General features: G+C 41.6%; 1 protein-coding gene across 1 annotated transcript in view; it reads left to right on the forward strand.

Moving 5' to 3' along the window:
• Positions 1-837: 837 nt before the first annotated feature.
• The window catches only part of INPP4B (inositol polyphosphate-4-phosphatase type II B), a 381,542-nt gene continuing 365,365 nt past the window's right edge, over positions 838-17,014 (forward strand). The window contains exon 1 of the mRNA XM_075035790.1: positions 838-1,458. The gene's annotated coding sequence lies outside the window, so the exon portion shown is untranslated. The remainder of the gene's footprint in view (positions 1,459-17,014) is intronic.

Raw genomic sequence — 17,014 nt, forward strand, 5'->3', positions numbered from 1 at the left:
TATCGCACAAGTAGTCTCAATAGGATTAACTGAAGTTTGAAATACCGGAATTTATTTAACTACAAGAGAAATAAAAAACCCGCATGATATGAAGATTATTATCAAGCGAGTAAGATGCATTAGAAATTACTTTTCTTAATTCCTCTGCTGCCTTACACACTAAACCAATTTTCAGACAACGTTCCAGAGATGCGGCGTTTCCTAGCTGAGCTTCGCGTGGGCTGAAGGGGTCAGCTCCGCCATCAGGGCCTCCTGAGGTGGCTTTTTTTCGTGAGGAAGCCGGATTGACCAGGCAAAGCCCGGCGGCATAGCTTCGATGCAAGGTCATTTACTGACAAGCAGCAGAGCACAGAAAGTGTCCCCGCACCTCGCCTCACCGCCGCCTGGTCCCCGGGTGCTCCCACGGAGCTGGAACGAGGGGGCTGCGGGCTCCCGGCGGATCGAAGGCCCGGTTTTTGGAGGCCATCGGCACTTTCTAGAGCTGCGACGCCGGCCGGAGGCTAGGTGAAGCCCTCCCACCCCCCTCGCTGACAGGAAGGGGCTTCCCTCATCGCCCACTCCCGAACTTTCCAAGCTCGAAAGAAGCCAGCCCGGCGGCGCCGAGAAGCCGATCGCTCGCCTCCTAGGGAGCCCCTATTTCCAGCTCAGTGACTAAAAACGTTCCCCCCCCCCCGGTCATGCTGCGTTCCCCTGAGTGACCGTGCCCAGGGTTTTCCAGCTCGGGGGAGGAGGTGCCGGTCAGAAGCCTGTCAGCCCGGGCTCAGCGCCGGCCCCCCCGGGAGGGACACCCCTCTCCCGCCTCATCCGACCGTCCCCTCGGGCCGGGCGGGTTCCAGCCACCGCCTCTCAGCCCCCGGCACTCGGCAGAGGCGGCCGCGGAGGCCGGGCTCCCTCTGGGCGGCAGGAGGTGAATGGCAAGCGGCGGCTTCTCCCTCCCACACCCCAGTGTCGGTCTCGCCTCCTCCAGCAGCAGCAGTAGCGGGTCACCTCTGCGCGGCTGAGCCGAGCCGAGCCGAGCCGAGCCGAGCTGCCTGCCGGCCGCAGGGCTGCCAGAGAGAGGCGGAGGAGGCAGCTCGCAGCTCCTCGCCACCCCGCCTCGCCGCGGGCTCAGGGGCGCTACCTGCCGGGCCGCCGCCGAGCCGGGGAGCCGCCGCCGGGCTGCGGTGACATTGGGAGGAGACTCGTCCGAGGGCGGCGCCGGGGGGGGCGGGCAGGAGCGCCGGTGCCCGCGGCGAGCGCCAGCCGCAACTCGCCCTCCCTGGGGCGGCGGGCGGGCAGGCTCGGCTGTGGCTGCCCGGCGCGCTTCAGCCCTTCATTTCCTCTCGCCGTCGCGCTGCTGGAGGCTCCGGACTATAAATAGCAAGGCTCGCCCAGCCACCCCACCGCACACGCACGCAGCGGAGGAAAGTGCCGCGCCGGTCGCCCCGCCGGGCGGTTGGTCGCCCCGCTGCCAGGCAGGTAACCGCCGCTCGGGGCGGGCGGGGCGCGGGGGTGAGGGGGGGGCTCATTCCGCTGGCGAGGGTTTTGTTTCCTTGTTTCCCCGCCGGCTCCGGCGCGTCGGGCGAGATTAAAAGCGGGGAATCGGTTCCGGCGAAGTCCCTCCCTTTTATTCCCTTATCAAGTTTCTTAAGGTTGCAGCCCGCAAGGCGTGCGCAGCCCTGGCGGGAGGCGAAGGCGCTCTCGTCGGGGGCCGCCGCAGCCCGGCGATCCGGCCGGGAGGTCCGCTGAGGGGCGGCCGCCGCGCGCCCCCTCAGGGCCCGGGGCTGAGGGAAAAGGGAGGCGGCCCGGCCGCCCCAGGGACCCCGCCGCCGCTCTCCGTGGATGGCGGAGGGACCCGAGGCAACTTCCAGCTAAGAGCCGCTGGGGATTTCTCCTACTTTCTCCCGTCGGGGTCGGCGGCGTTGCCCGCCGGGGAGCCTCGGTGCCGCCTCGGCCGCGGCGCGGCGGCTGGCCGCCCCCCCGCGCAGCTGCAGCCCTGGCTCCTCTGAAGGGGCGGTGTGTGTGTGTGTGTGGCGGGGGGGGGGGGAAGCTGGAGGAGCTGATTTGCAGCGGTTTTCTGTCACGTTCGAAAGTTGGGGGTACTTGGCTGACGACTAGCGGGTGGCAGGCTCCGTAGGCGCCGCGAAGGGGTTAATTTGGTAGAGTAATTGAGCTCTAGGACAGCCGTCCCCATCTCGCAAAGAACAGCGTCTGCTGAAATGTGATGGAAACCGCAAGAAAGGTATTACATATAGATAAGTTGAGCGGAGTTGTAACTTGAAATCGTGTCGGCCAGAGAAGCGGGGGATGGGGGATGATATTTCATTTCTGGACCGTGATCAAGCGGAGCTCTATTTTCTTTTCCCCCAAATGACATACGGATTTTGAAGCGTGGAGGGCAGAGCTTGTGCTGTCTGCTAGCCTGGTCCCCAAAGCTAACCCGGTGCCTTATCTGAAATAAAAATTATAGGATGAAGTCTTCGTGGAGCTATGTTTTCATCTGATGCGTAATTATGTTTCCATTTCTCTTCCTCGTCAGAAGAAATTTACTTGTTTATTTACCCATTAATGATGTGTTAAAATAGATATACTAAAATCAGGCCATGTGTATGCCATTTAAATCTGGCTTTGAATCTCAAAAGCGAGACTAATTTTCAGTCTTCCCTGGTTTATGGGCACCCTCTATATTTAAATGATGTCTACATAGCAAGAACGATGGGGGAAAATGTCTGTTTCTCAGTCTGTATCAAAGCAAGAGTTTATGTAAATGATTGGTTACTAACAAAACTTCCTATATTTGGGTAAGTATTTACAAGTTTGATAGTAGCCTTTAAAAAGGCAGTGTTCCAGTAATTTGTTTTTTTTTTTCCCAATGTTATTTTTATTTTACCTGATTAAATTTGAACCAGCTTGAAAGCCCTGCGGTATCTTAGTTGTTTTGTTGTTTTTTTTTTTTTCCTTCTTTTTTTGTCCTGTGAACCTGTGTATTGGATGGGGTTTGTGCATGTAAGTCCTCGTTACTGTAACTATCCATGCAGGACTGAATGCTGTTTACTTCACACATTCTGATAATTCCACTAAAATTAAGATACAAGTCACAAGATTAATATGAGCAGAAATTAGTCCTGTGAGATTTTTACAGCTCTGATGACATTAGTGGGAGCATGTGGCAGTGTTACTACTTCAGAGTCCTATTTTTGCTTTTTTTCTTCTGCTTTCTGAGAGAGTTTCTGCAGTGCTTAAGATAAGATTAAATCTTTCTTTAAAAGAAAGCTTTTCTTTTACTGGCTCTCTTGGACTACCTAAAGCTTCAAGTTCCAGTTCTCCATGGGTTCCTCAAACCTTGCAAGTGCTGCTGATCTCTCTTTTGCTCTGGTTTCTCTGGAGAGGCTTATCCGGGAGGCTGCCTTAGTTCTTTTTGATCAAAGAATTCTGTCTTCCTCAGGCTAAGGTATATTAGTTTGAGCAGGTATATTCAGGTGCCTCCTAACAGATCCTCCTTTATGACCATCTCTTTATCTTCTGATCTGACCTGAAGATTTCACAACATTAGGTGAAGGTTTTGTGAATCAAAATGCATGATTAATACTGTGCTTGGCATCTGGAAGTCTGCTGTACTGCAAGAAGGCCATCACCACCTCCCCCCAGCCCCCCCCCACCCCAAACCAACCAAAAAAAAAAACCCAACAAAAAAAAAAACAGGAGTAGAAGATCTGCCTGGAGCCCTGGAGCATTGAAGTCAGCCTGTGGAGGACAGCGCTGCTAGTTGACAGTAAGAAGTGGAGGCTGCGAGACAGTCTGCAGGTGAAGTAATTGTTCGAATAGGCCTCGGCTTAAATTCACTATGAGTTTTGAGGAAAAAGTAGTGGGATTGATATGTCTGCTGAATTATTTAGCTTGTTACAGATACATATTTTTAGCATATGACCTCTGCAGAGAAATATGAAAACAATACTTCTTGGATTTATGTAACAGATTTACAGGAGAAAGTAAGATAGTTTGCTAAGAGAGGCAAACTGAAAGGCGGAAAATTACTCCCAACACTAACGTTTCTTCAAAATTTATGATAACTTGAACTAGCATTCTTAAACAGTTGGGCAGTTAGCTACGTTTCTTTCCCTAATTTATATTTTCATAACCTTTCCTTATGCCAAATGCTCTGATGGATGGAAATCTTTAGGAAGGGCTAGTTTTGTTTTGCTTATTAAATCTTTTGTATTACATTATATTGTTACCGTTGATGAACGGTGAATATTATTTGTCACACTTTCAAGGAAACCTTCCTTCTTCCAAAGTAATCTTGACTGATATAAATCAAATTCTATGAAATACTTTTCCTTGGCTTTTTAAAGTAACTTGGGAATTTAACTTCACCTGTCAAAACACCAGGTGAATGGAAGGCTGAAATGTTATTTGGGGAGGCTTGACAGTCCTGGCCTTACCAAGCCTTTGGTCTTGACTACTACTTACCCTGGGTTTAGGAGCCCTCCCCATGCTTCCTGATTTTGCTGGCGAACCTGGCAATCTTGCTACAGTTTTGTCCCAGATTCTCCATCTTGTTCTTTAGGAGTAGCCCTTAAGAATTTTTTTTTTTTTTTTTTTTTAAGGAATGCTTAATTCTTCTTTAACTCTGCCAGATAAGAATCTGGTCACTTAGCTTATCAGGCTCTCCTGTCATGAATAGTTGATCTGTTACAGAAAACCTGAGGCAAACCTTGAAAGGCCAGCTGGACTGTGCAAGGTTTGAGTGGGGTGCTGGACTTTAGCTCGTAGATGTCTTCATAGTGATAGAGGATTTTAATTAAAAAGACTTGCTCGTCTGGATACAAAATCCATGCTGGCAATTCTAAAAAGGAGTTGAGGTTTGTGAATTTCAGTTTCCTGCTGTTTGGAAGACTGTATTAACTGCTTGCCAGCTGAATATTAAGAAGAGGAAAAAAATAAATTAATGATGGAGGATTCTTTAGTTTATTTTCCCCATAATCTGCAAAGGTAAGTTCAGTTAATTTGTCCAGGTCAGTAGCAGATCATTTCAGGGAAGAGCTTTTTTTCCCCATTTCTTCTGTCATCATAAGTTAACTAAAGATGGGCAGAATTTGAAACAGCAAATCAGATTGTATACAATTCATTCTACTATGAAAATTGCTGCCAGGAGACAGGATACATTGTCTGTCTTCCAAGTCTTGTGTACCTTTTTGGCAAGGTATGCTGAGATAACGTACTGAAAAGGAAGTGGACATCTTATGCTGTACATGGTACATATATTAGTCTTTTAAGAGGGAATGAATAGAACAAATTGTATTCGCTTACTCTATAGGTTTTTCAAGTTTATTATAAAGTTTGCTTACGTGTTTCAGCAATGGGTTTTAAATTGTTTGATGTCAGTATCTTTAGCGGGACTATTTAAAAATGTAGAATTATTTCTGCTTCTAAGGTGTTTTAGATCCAGGTTCTGTAGATCTTACCACCCTTCTGAACCCAGAAGAGACTGAGCAGGACAGTTCTTCTGTTTACAGTAGTTTCAACTCTGTAGCTGTACAGGAGGTTTAATACTGCTTTTCATAGGTTAGGATGCTAATAGGCTTTTTGCCTCAGCTTGACAAACTAAGCTGCTTCTTCCTGTTTGTCAGTGAATTTGCCCTGTAGGTTCCTTTAGATTGTTTTTAATGTTGAAGAAAGCTCTATTTAGTGAAAATACGGAAGTCAACACAAGCTAAAGGTGCTTACTTGACATAGTATGGTGTCAGAGTTGTTAAATGTGATGCTTTTTATCAAGTTCATTTCTTTGACAGGCTGAGTTTGTGCTTTGTTAACTATGTGCCATGGCATTAAAAATCAAATCCATCTTTGTTTTTTTTTGTGGGTGTTTTTCCTTTCATTGTGTATCCTATTTCTGTGAAATTTTACCCTATGCTGTGACCTCTGTGAAAACTTACCCTGAGTACAGTAGTAAAGTCAACCTGGGCTAAGTCTGTCTGAGGAGCATTTTCTCTTAAACTTACCATATATACGTAACTAAAACACTTTCATTTGTATCAATTTCTTTAATTCTGTTAGCTGTACGCTTGTCAATAGGACTTCCTTGCTTGCTGCAAAAACACCAATTTGGCAAATAGAGTGAGATCTTTTAATATGAGGCACTAAAAAGACTCCTTTTCTATTGTAATTGTAAGAGGTGGATGTGTAATGCACAATTAAGACGGAGAAAGTCTTGTGGGAAATAAGCTCTTATTGTATTTTGACAGTTTTTCATGTACCATCAGGTTTTTGTATTGTTTGTTTATTTATAAACCATGATCTTAGCATATTATAGCAATGCTAGTAAGATGCACTGAACCTAGGGTGCACATTTCTGTTACAAAAATGGCTCAAACACATGAAAATGGGTATAAAAGTCTAGGTGCTAAATGGGACTTGGTATCTTGTGTATTTACTGCTGTGCAAACGGAGCATTAAGCAGAATGCATCAACACTTTGGTATTGTACAGTGTTTCTATTACAGCAGTAACATCACTGCTCTGCCTGGATTTTGTTTGCTTTGTGTATGTATAAATGGCTAAAGAAAACAGGTATTAGTAGAACTGAGTTTTATAGGATGAAATTACTTTCACTGCTATAGTGACATAATTTTGGAATAAATCTCTTTAATGGGTTATTCCAGTTTATACTGTAAATGAGAACAGAATTTGGTACACAGAGTAGGAGATACTGCATTTGACGTTCAGAATAACGTCAGTCTGCTATTTTTATAGTTTTAAAAATATACTTTAAGTTGATGAGAAGATCTTTATTTTTTCAAATTAATAATCTAAAAGTTGGAGTGTATATGAGAAGCGCTTTTTTGCTTTAGCCAAGTAAGTGTGTGGCATTGGTTTTCTTGTTTGTTTGTTTGTTCCCCCACTCCAAAAGGCAGCTATAGAGCTACACTATATCTGGAATTTCTGCGTTGCTGTCTGTTGTAACACACAATTCGCATGGCTTTTGTGGAAAGGCCATGTGGCGTAGCCTCACTGTGTTAGCTGGAAATGATAAAGATGACAATGTTACCTCTGTGGGCGAAGTTGATCATAAAGCAAACTTTCCTGGAGACCTGCACAACAGCTCCTTCCACAGGAGCAGTGTGATCAGGCTTATCAGGTGGTGATCCTGTGATTATACCTTGGAATAAAGATAAGAGTATGTAATTGATGAAGAAACACTGGGTTAAAAAAAACCCCAAACATTGAAATAAGCATTCTCAGTTCAGACCTGCTATTGAGGAATAGTTTAATTTGACCTGTAGTTTCTATACAAGCAGATGCTTAGCCTGCATTAATCAAGTTTTCACTTGGTGAATCTACATTAAACATTTTTCCAAATGAATCATATCTGATGATTGTTTAGCTACTGAGTTAAAAATATATGTATAACATTCTTAATTGTTGTATCTAGGATTTTTTTTTTTTTGGCTTTCCTACTGTTGCTGTCAGATAGCTTTAAGTTTTGGTATTTTGTTTCAGCTGGCTAGTGTAGTCTTTTCCTTCTAGGAATTGATAGCTTCCAAGTAATACGAACAGAAGTGGTGGCTGCTATTCTTATGGAAGTTTTTTTGGTTTTGGGTACCTCAGGTGCTGATAGTTGGAAGCTTGGAATGTATGAGTATAGCCTACACTAGATGGCAGTGTAAAATATGAAGAAACCTTAAGACATTTGGAATTCTTAACAAACCCAGTAGAAGCTGCCACACTTATGGCTCAGTTCATAGACAAGCATATTTTTACTGTATGTACTCCTGTTAAGTATGAGGTCCCTTATTTTTCATGATCTAATATTGTCTTGAGTTTACATTGTTTGAGTAAGAGAGTATGTTTGGGCAGTTACTGTAAGATAGCTGGCATACTGTAAATTCAGCCTACAGTTTAATCTTGGTGAGCTGGCTTGTGTTTGTAGTTATTTATTGGTTAGGAAAACCACATGTATTTTTGAAAATGTTATTTGAGATATATATTTTAAAACCGTAGCACAAAAGCTATCAACTGATAAAACAACAATAGGTGAGATGTCATTTTAATATATTATAGCTGTATGATGGCCATTTATCATTTACATAGGATGATCTGGTATGTGTATGTTGTTTTTTTAAAATAAAATAAGTTAAACTGTACATGATCTCTAGAGCAAATTACTGATGTTAAATTGCACGTACTGTTAGTTTATTGCCTGTCCCTTACAGAAAGTGTCTGTGTGTGTGAAGTGATATATAGAGATCCAGTTGCCGTGATGTCACTCTTTTTAAAGACGGTATGATGTATGAGCTTCATAAAGCTCAAACACATCTTAATGTATTCAAGCACTGCAAGGGTGCTTCAGTGAGAATGGGAGTTAGGATGGCTGTTTGTGAGCAAAGTACATCCTTTGTTAGTATACCTTCGAGTGCTTTCAAAGTTTTTCTTTAGCAGTGTCTGATTATACAAATATTCTGATCAAGGTGGAGAAAATAACATTTACAAGAAACCTTGAAATCAGTTTCTGTACCATCAGGATGTGATAGTCTAGAGATAGATTTCCCTACTAAAGCATAAAAAGCAAGAGAGGTTAGAGGACCCAGCCTATAAAGGTTGTGCATGTAGTTGTTGAACTGCTTTGTTATATATTTGCAAGTGAAATTAGAAAGCAGTTTGATGTAACACCGTGAAAGCTTTAAGTTTTTATAAATTGGATTTTCTTTCTCTGACAAAAATGAAAAGCCTGGTCACCATAGCTTCTTTGGAGCTGCATATTGGAAAAAGCAAAGCTATCCACATGCTGGGATTATTAAATGTACTCAGGCTGTCAAAATATACATGTAAATATATGTAGTACTTTGCACTAAAATTGATCAGTAATCAATCTGGTGGTAAATTAGGAAGACTGTACATGCTTAAGATACACGTCATGACATGCTGAATTTGTTTGAGGAAAGAATATCGCACAAAATCCCAACTTCTGGTAATGTCTCCTTTTAAGCAGAAGATACAAAAGTACTATAAAACAGTAGGAGTGTTTAGCGACGAAATAACACTTCCCTTTCTTTGCTTTTCTGCTACTACTAGAATGCTTTTCACAGAAGAAAATGTTAGGTACCATTGATACCTGTAATATCAGTATTTTGAAGATAATGTGAAAGATTTAACAGCAGAAAATGTAGATGTCCCAGTAAACCTATGCTTGGAGACATACTGGATGTGTGTATATGGCTGTTTGAGGGACACAGTAAGTAGTGTCCCTCTATGTTTATGTAGTCTTTTGAAAATTCAGCTTTAACTTCTATCACTCATAGACTGCAGCAATGGAAACCTTGTGTAAATTCTCCTTGGCAGCTCACAATCTTAGTTGTTGCTTGAACTCCAAGTGTAAATTCAGATACCATGTCTCAGTTCAGATCTTTTTGGTTCGGCATTCACACATAATTTGTTTGTTTGTTTTGTTTTGATTGGCATTCTTAATTGAATGGCAAACTGTGGTAACCTTGCACAAAAGAAAAAACATGTTAAACAACAGTTTATTCCAAAAAATGATTGTGGATGCCCATATTAATGTGAATAGGGGTTGTCCTACAATTTGCAGCTGAAGACTGATCTAAAGATATGTGGGAACCTGACAGAGCAGGTCCCTGACAAAAATGTACTGTGAGAAGTGACTGACTGACTCACAGGGTGAAAGGAATACAGACACCGAGGCAAGATTAAATGGCAGTTTATTTTAGACCAATACAAAAAGTATTCCAGAAATAAAATGTCTGATCTGGTGTCCAATGCTCTCACTTCCAATCATGATCATGGGGAAACTGAAATCCCTTTGCCCAGTTTGGGACTGTGTTTCATAAAGGCTGAAGAGCCTTGATTTGTGCAGATGTGACGGTATCAGTCTTATTTTCTTTTCTTCCCACCCCCCAGCCTGGAGGTTGGTCACCCAATTTCTTGATATTTATGTTCTGGGCTAGCACATGGCTATTGTTTGTGGTCTACTAGCTTGTTCTCTGAAACTTTACTCCCGAGAATGGGTCTTGTGGCTCTCTAAATGTTTGGGATGCTTCTGAGTATATCATGCCCACAGCAGGCTGTGTCATCAAAGATGCATTAGACTACCAAAGTAACCCTCTATGCTTACTGTTCTTGGTAATATGATGTTACAAGGAAGGTAAAAACTTTATTTACTTTTTTGCACATGTAGGAGAAAAATTCCTCTGTTTCCGTTACCACAGGTCGTTCAGTTGCCAGTTGCAGATACAGCTTTCTTGTCTGTTACCTGTGGTCATGGGTGCAAATTGGAGGAATTACTGATGCTGATCTTGGAAACAAGGTGATGAGTCCCAGATTAAGCAAATAAAGGAGAGCCTCCGGAGCTCCTGGGAACAAGTCACTTCTTACCTGAACAGTGGGGACAAAGGGAAGCTAACCCTTCTGGAGTCACCTACTTTTCTAGTACAGACAAACCTTGCAGTCTTCTTCCAGGTGGTAGCATTTGTTGCCTATCACATTTAAATAAATCTGATGTTCCACTAAAAAACATGCTACAGTTGTTTCCATGTTACTATAGGAAGTATAATTCCATTTATAACAATTATTTAAAATACCAAATTCAGCACTTGCTCAACTTGTTGAACAGCTTGCTAATGAGGTGTCCTAGAGTTATCTATGAATATTTATGAAGATCTATATCAACAAGAGAACACAGAAAAACTGTACTCTTTTTCAAAAGAAAAATTACGGTTATTCATTTTCAGTGCACTAAAATTACCTTAGTAATCAATTTTGGTATGTTACAATAGAATGACATGCTTGGGCATTTTGCCTGAAGCAGTGATCTATTTTTTTTTCTCCTCTGTCTGATCTAGTTCATCAAAACAACATAGTGCAGGTAAAGTGGAATTTTACCTGAGGTTTGTGGCTACCTCTTTTTGTAAATACAAAAATAATGAATAGCTTTGTCCTCATGAACTGTTCCAGTTGGGGGGGTGGTGGTGGTGGAACCAAAACTCCCCAAAACATATGCACCTTTTGCCTATTTTAAATAAAATACTGGTGAAGATCTAGCCCATGTCTGTGGGAATTGTCTTCTTGTCAGATACTTCCTAAGTACTGAAAAACATCAGCTTTGAGAATCTATTTTTGTGTTCTGAAAGAGCAATGTCTCCCACTGTAGTTTGAAGGTTAAGGTAGAAATATTTTTATGAAAATTGAATTACGAAGTGCAAGAATGTTGAAAACATCGCAGAAGATATATCTACAAGCAATTTTATAAGACAATACCAGCCTGTCAGTTATGACTCTAGTTTTTCATTTCTGTATTTGGAGCAGTGTTGCAGCTTTACGTCCAGATGATTTGTTAGTTCAGCTGTAGTAAATAATTCAAAAGAGCCTTTGTTGAATAGTCAGCAATGTCACGTGTCTGTTACCTCTCCTAAATGATGGGAGCAGATTCTGACCCCATTTACAGTGCTGTAAGTTTACTGAAGCTCAAGAAAGCGCTCTGTAAGATCTTGGGTTTTATTTTCTGAAGAAGTTTTCTTTGCTTAATTTATAAACTACATGTTAAAAATTATTAGTAACATAGCCCCTCTTGTGTTGATTCTGGAAGTGAATGGAAGGGACAGGATAGTCGGAGACACAGAAGTGCTGGCATCTTGGAAGGAAGTGTAGGTCCCGTCTTGAAAGCACTCATTGGGCTGAGGCTCAGACATGCATTTTGGTCAAATGTACCGATACCTTGAACAAGCAAGGTAAGATGTGCCTCTGTTAGAATGGCAGTGAGAAACTGGAGGAGAGCTAGTGTCTGCAGAGCAGTGAACCTTTGGGGAGTCATAAAAACATCAGGGCTAGTAGAAATTTTCCTAGCAGATGGGAAATGAAGGAATATGCCATGAACAGTCTCAGTGTTGCAGCTTTCCTGAATCATTTAACAATGAACTTATGTCTTTGTGTGCTTGGCCACTTTCCATCTTACCTCAAAGGTTGTTTTGTCCCTGTTTATGTTTAGAGAACTTCTGTGTATATGAGGAGACGACGAGTTGGCTGCCTCCTTAATGTTCGCATGTGAGACTGACTCCCTTTATGAGGCAGGAATGCAACAGGGTGCATTCGGGTCACAGAGAACATCAGAATCTTCAGTGTCTTTAATTTGGATTTGTGAGTATCTTGATGAAACATTTCTGGTTCTCTTTTACTATTTGTATTAGCCACGATAACGTGCCCTGTTCTTTGTCTTCTGTGTTGTTCATATGATGCGAAGCGTAGAAATCAGACTTTCCTATCTATTTCCTGGTTTCCTTTTTCTTTTGCCTACCTGGCATGATGTCCTGGCCTCGCAAGGTCTCTAATGCCTCCTTTCTAGACATCCTATGGTAAGCTTCAGATCTAGACACCCTATGGTAGGCTTTTACAATCTGCAGGGACCTTGTCAGGCTTGAGAAAAGTGGGCCAATGGGAACCTCATGGAGTTCAAAGAGACCAGGTACTGCACCCGAGTCAGGGCAATTACTGATATCAGTATAGACTGGGTGGTGAACTGATGGAGAACAGCCCTGCTGAGAAGGACATGGGGATACTGCTGGATGAAAAATGAGAAATGAGCTGGGAATATGCACTTGCAGCCCAAAAAGCAGGTTGTATTCTGGTCTGCATCAAAAGCAGCAAGGCCAGCAGGTCATGGGAGGTGATTCTCTCCCTCTACTTCACTCTTGTGAGACCCCACCTGGAGTACTGCGTCCAGTTCTGGAGTCCTCAGAACAGGAAGGACGTGGACCTGTTGGAGTGGGTCCAGAGGATGGCCACGAAAATGATCAGAGGGATGAAATACCTCTCCTGTGAGGACAGGCTGAGAGAGTTGGGGTTGTTCAGCCTGGAGAAGGCTCCAGGGAGACCTTATTGCAGCCTTTCAACATTTACAAGAAGGGGGCTTATAACAAAGATGGAGACATACTTTTTACCAGGGCCTGTAGTGACAGGACAAGGGGTAGTGTTTTTAAACTGAAGGAGGGTAGATGTAGCTTGGACATAAGGAAGAAATTATGTACAATGAGGGTGGTGGGAGACTGGAACAGGTTGCCCAGAGAAGTTGTGTGGAAGCCCCATCATTCAAAATGTTCAAGGCCAGATTGGTCAGGATTTTGAGCAACCTGGTCTAGTGAAAGATGTCCCTGCCTATGGTAGGGGATTTGGAACTAGATGATCTTTAAAGGTCCCTCCCAACCCAAACCATTTGGTAATTTTAGTGATCAGGATTTGCCTTTCGAACTGTCCCATAGTGTTAGTCTTGATGGTTATTTGGGAGATAAAAAGATTTGAGTTTTTTCTAATTTGTTCATAATAACAAGTTTAGTTGTTTCAATTCTTAATGAAAATGTAATTTAAGCTTTGTATGTAGAACTACTGTTGGTCAAGCAGACTTTGAGCTAAAGTAAATTCTGTTCTCACATACTGTTAAGCAGTCAGTTTTTTGTTTTTTTTAATGAAAGGTGCATATAGTTTTTTTTGGAACTTAATGAGAAGTGTTCAGTATGCCTGAAGTCTCTGACATACTAGAGTTAACTTGTCCTTTTATTACAGTCAGTGATACTGTTTTTTGCTCTTTCTTCATACATGGTTATCTTTCAGCTTGTTCTATTTCCGTCCAAATAGTGGTGTTCCCATCCTAGCCCTGTGAAGGATATCCATAGCTTTCAGACCTAGTTCTTATCGTATCCAGACTACTAACAGAATTGGACAGTGTAAGCCAGGACCTAACATTGAGGTGGGAGATGCATGTAACTTGCCATGTTCTTCTCAGTAGAGTTTTCTGCATCTGACAGATGATGCAACCAAACGAGTAAACAAAATTCAGATCTTGTAATATCTGTAGGTAGCAGGTGTCTGTATAGGACATGGACTGCAGCAACTCCGGTAACTGAAAATAAATAAAATAATTTATACTAGATTTAAAATAAACACTGCCTTTGTCTATCAACTTAAGTCATTGTATGTGAAGAAGGGGACACAAAGTGTAAGTAAGTTCATAAGATTGAACAGAGAAAGATAGACAGGGAGTTCTTTTTGTTTGCTATGCCACACACACAAAAAGGAAATGCCTTAAAAGAATTACCAGGCAAGGAGGAGATAATTAAACCATCAAACACAGGGAATTTCACAGCCATTGTGGGTAAACAACTCTGGCTGCTCCAGGCAAGGGACCAACTTAATTAAAAAAAAAAAAAAATAATCTAATTTAGTTAACCCATTTATCAAAGAAATATGTTGGAAAACCATTAGTTTTCTACAGACATTAACACTTTGCCTATAAGTGCAACATTTTAGTAAGGGAACTTTCTAGATTTTCTTCGGCATTACTTTAAAAATGTACAAATAGCATAGTGTGCAAAAGTTGTTTTTTCTATCCTAACTACCTGATATTTCATTCCTTTTTTTATCATAAAATATTTAATTTTCATTTTCTAAATAAGGAGAAAGCTGAGATCTGTAGCAGGAATTGCATTTTCTTCTCTTTATTGGAAGATAAATACCCGATGACCTTTCTGCTAGTATTTACTGTGTACTCCACAGGTATAAAACTACTTCTTAGTTGGTCTTGATGATACATAGCTAATTAAAGTTTGTTTTTTCTCACTTCTACCAATGAATCTGATATGGCTTTTTCTTTGAGAAAAATGTATTTTCTCATTTATGGATAATGGTAGTTTTAATGATACATGGACTATTAGAAAATATGCTTAGGTATTCAAAAATCAAGGAGAAAAACCCAACACAAACCTCTTTTGTATTAATTTCTTTATCTAGTAACAGAAGCCAGTGGAGATTTTTTTATAATTTTTTAATTACTCAAAGAATGCATTCAAAGAATGAATAGTAAGTAAGCCAATGTACAGTCTGGAAAAGTATAAAAAAAAAAAAGTGTTGGTCCATAATAAAGATATAAATAACTTTACAGTTGACAGAATAAAGGCAGATGGACCTTTGAGAATCACAAAGTTAACTTATATTAGCATAACAGAGCAAATTCCAAATCACACAGAAAATCCATTGTTGTTTAAGAAGCATTACATAAGCAGCAGCGCCATATTGGAGTAGGGGATGTATTTAGACAACTGTGAAGCCAACAATTTTGAAGCTTGAAGAAGCTCTGTTTTGTATTCTGTGTCATTTGGAATGAATGGCTCTTCAGTATTAGGCAATGTAAGAAAGAAAAGACCAATTATTTTTTTGAAGGGAGGAAATGTGGAGAGGTTTTTTAATCTACAATACAAAAATCTGAGAATATTTTTTTGCCATGTTTCCCCTTGGTTACTGTGTTGAGAGAGACTTCTTCTCCCAAAGGTGAAAGTGTTACAAAATTAGTGTGAATCCAATTTGTTCTGCTAACTCCTGTGGCATCTGGTCTCCTCAAAACTGTACTGGGAATAGGAGCTTTAATCAGCAGACAAGTTAACCTGGACAGCATTACTATGATTTTTATTCCTTAATTTATCCAGGGATTTGGCTAGGGGATTCAGAATGGTCCGTTAAATACCTGTCATTCGTGTCATTACCAGTCTGCATGTCATAACCAGATAAAATAATACTGTATGTGGTTGGGATAACAGTATCAAGCCAGACATCCTCCTCCTGTAATTTACTATTCAAAGTAAGTAAGGTTGAGGAATAAGAAGTGAGTGGATGAAAGCATCAATTGGGAAATTTGCTGCTCATATGTTTTTTAAGGACAGGAAGGATCAGGGAGAAGAGGCAGGTGAGATCTCGAAGCTCTGTATGTAGAGTGTAGTATCAGTGGGTGTAGCGTTCGCTACATATCAAGGTGCCACGCTTAGATCACTGGTCGGCCCGGACCAGGGAAAGAGACAGATAACACACACAGTGTGAGCGCCAACTTCTGCCTTTTATTGCGCAGTTAATTCCTTTTATACTAACAAGGGGAGGCGGGATTACAGGTACATCACAAGGCTGTGACTAACCCTCTAACTTTCCGTGACATCGCGAGATCTTCCGAACGCCGACCCCTACAAGTGGGTATGATTCCAGGTCCAGGACTTCAACATTTTCAAAGTATTCAAAGAAATTCATAGATAAATTATTAAAAATAATGTTTTGGTTTGGCCAATCATCACTTGTCTCAGGGTAAGCTTCAGCAGTACATCATCTGTGCAATCCAGCGAACACTATTTGCACCAGGTTAGGCAGCTTATGGTGGTGTGGATGCCATCTTGGCCTGTGCCTTGTCTGTCTTGTCTGTTACTGCACCACTGTGGCTACAGCATTACTGGTGGAACATACTCACGAGCACATGGGAAGTGTATGGAAATGGTGATGGCTGGATTGCCCAGGGAAGGACTCAATTACTCAAGTAAAAGTGAGTGTTTATGTGAGCTGGACTGTAACTAGAGCTGCCAAATCTAAAACTTTTAAATCGCCGTTAACTGAAAAATTCAGAATGAATCAATAGAATACTTCCAAACTTCAGTTTAAAATAACATTTTTACTTGTACTTGGTTTCCTGAATTGTTACAGAGTACGTGATGTGGTATTTGCAAATAACATTACTTCACAGATTACGGGCATTCTTATTGGTCTGTGTAGATGCATTAGTCACTGACTGTTTTACTGCAGTTGGGGAAAAAGCTAGAACCAAGTGCTCATGTGTAAATGTGTGAATGAATATAAAGCTCAGTGCCAGTAGGACAGCAAGGGAGAAAACATAGGCATGCCAGAGGTGCCTGGGAAACCAAAAAGGAAGAAATCAGCATTCTTATAAGAAGCTTCTGCTGCTGTGCTTACGCTAAATTAACAGTATGTAACAAGTTTTCCTGTTGTGTCTAGTTGTACTACTACGTTGTGCCTCTCTGACATCATCTTGGAAATGTTTTGAGTCAGAGCGTGTGCATGTGTATCTATTCTAGTTCAGTGGGGCAGTGGTTCTTGATAATAGCAACTAGATTCAACTTCAAATTCCTATTATTACATGGCATAGTTAACACATTTTTTTGCAAGTAATTTTACAATCTTACTTTTAGTTGTGGATTTAATATTTA

Source organism: Buteo buteo, chromosome 1 (assembly GCF_964188355.1).
Source record: "Buteo buteo chromosome 1, bButBut1.hap1.1, whole genome shotgun sequence".
NCBI lineage: Eukaryota > Metazoa > Chordata > Aves > Accipitriformes > Accipitridae > Buteo > Buteo buteo.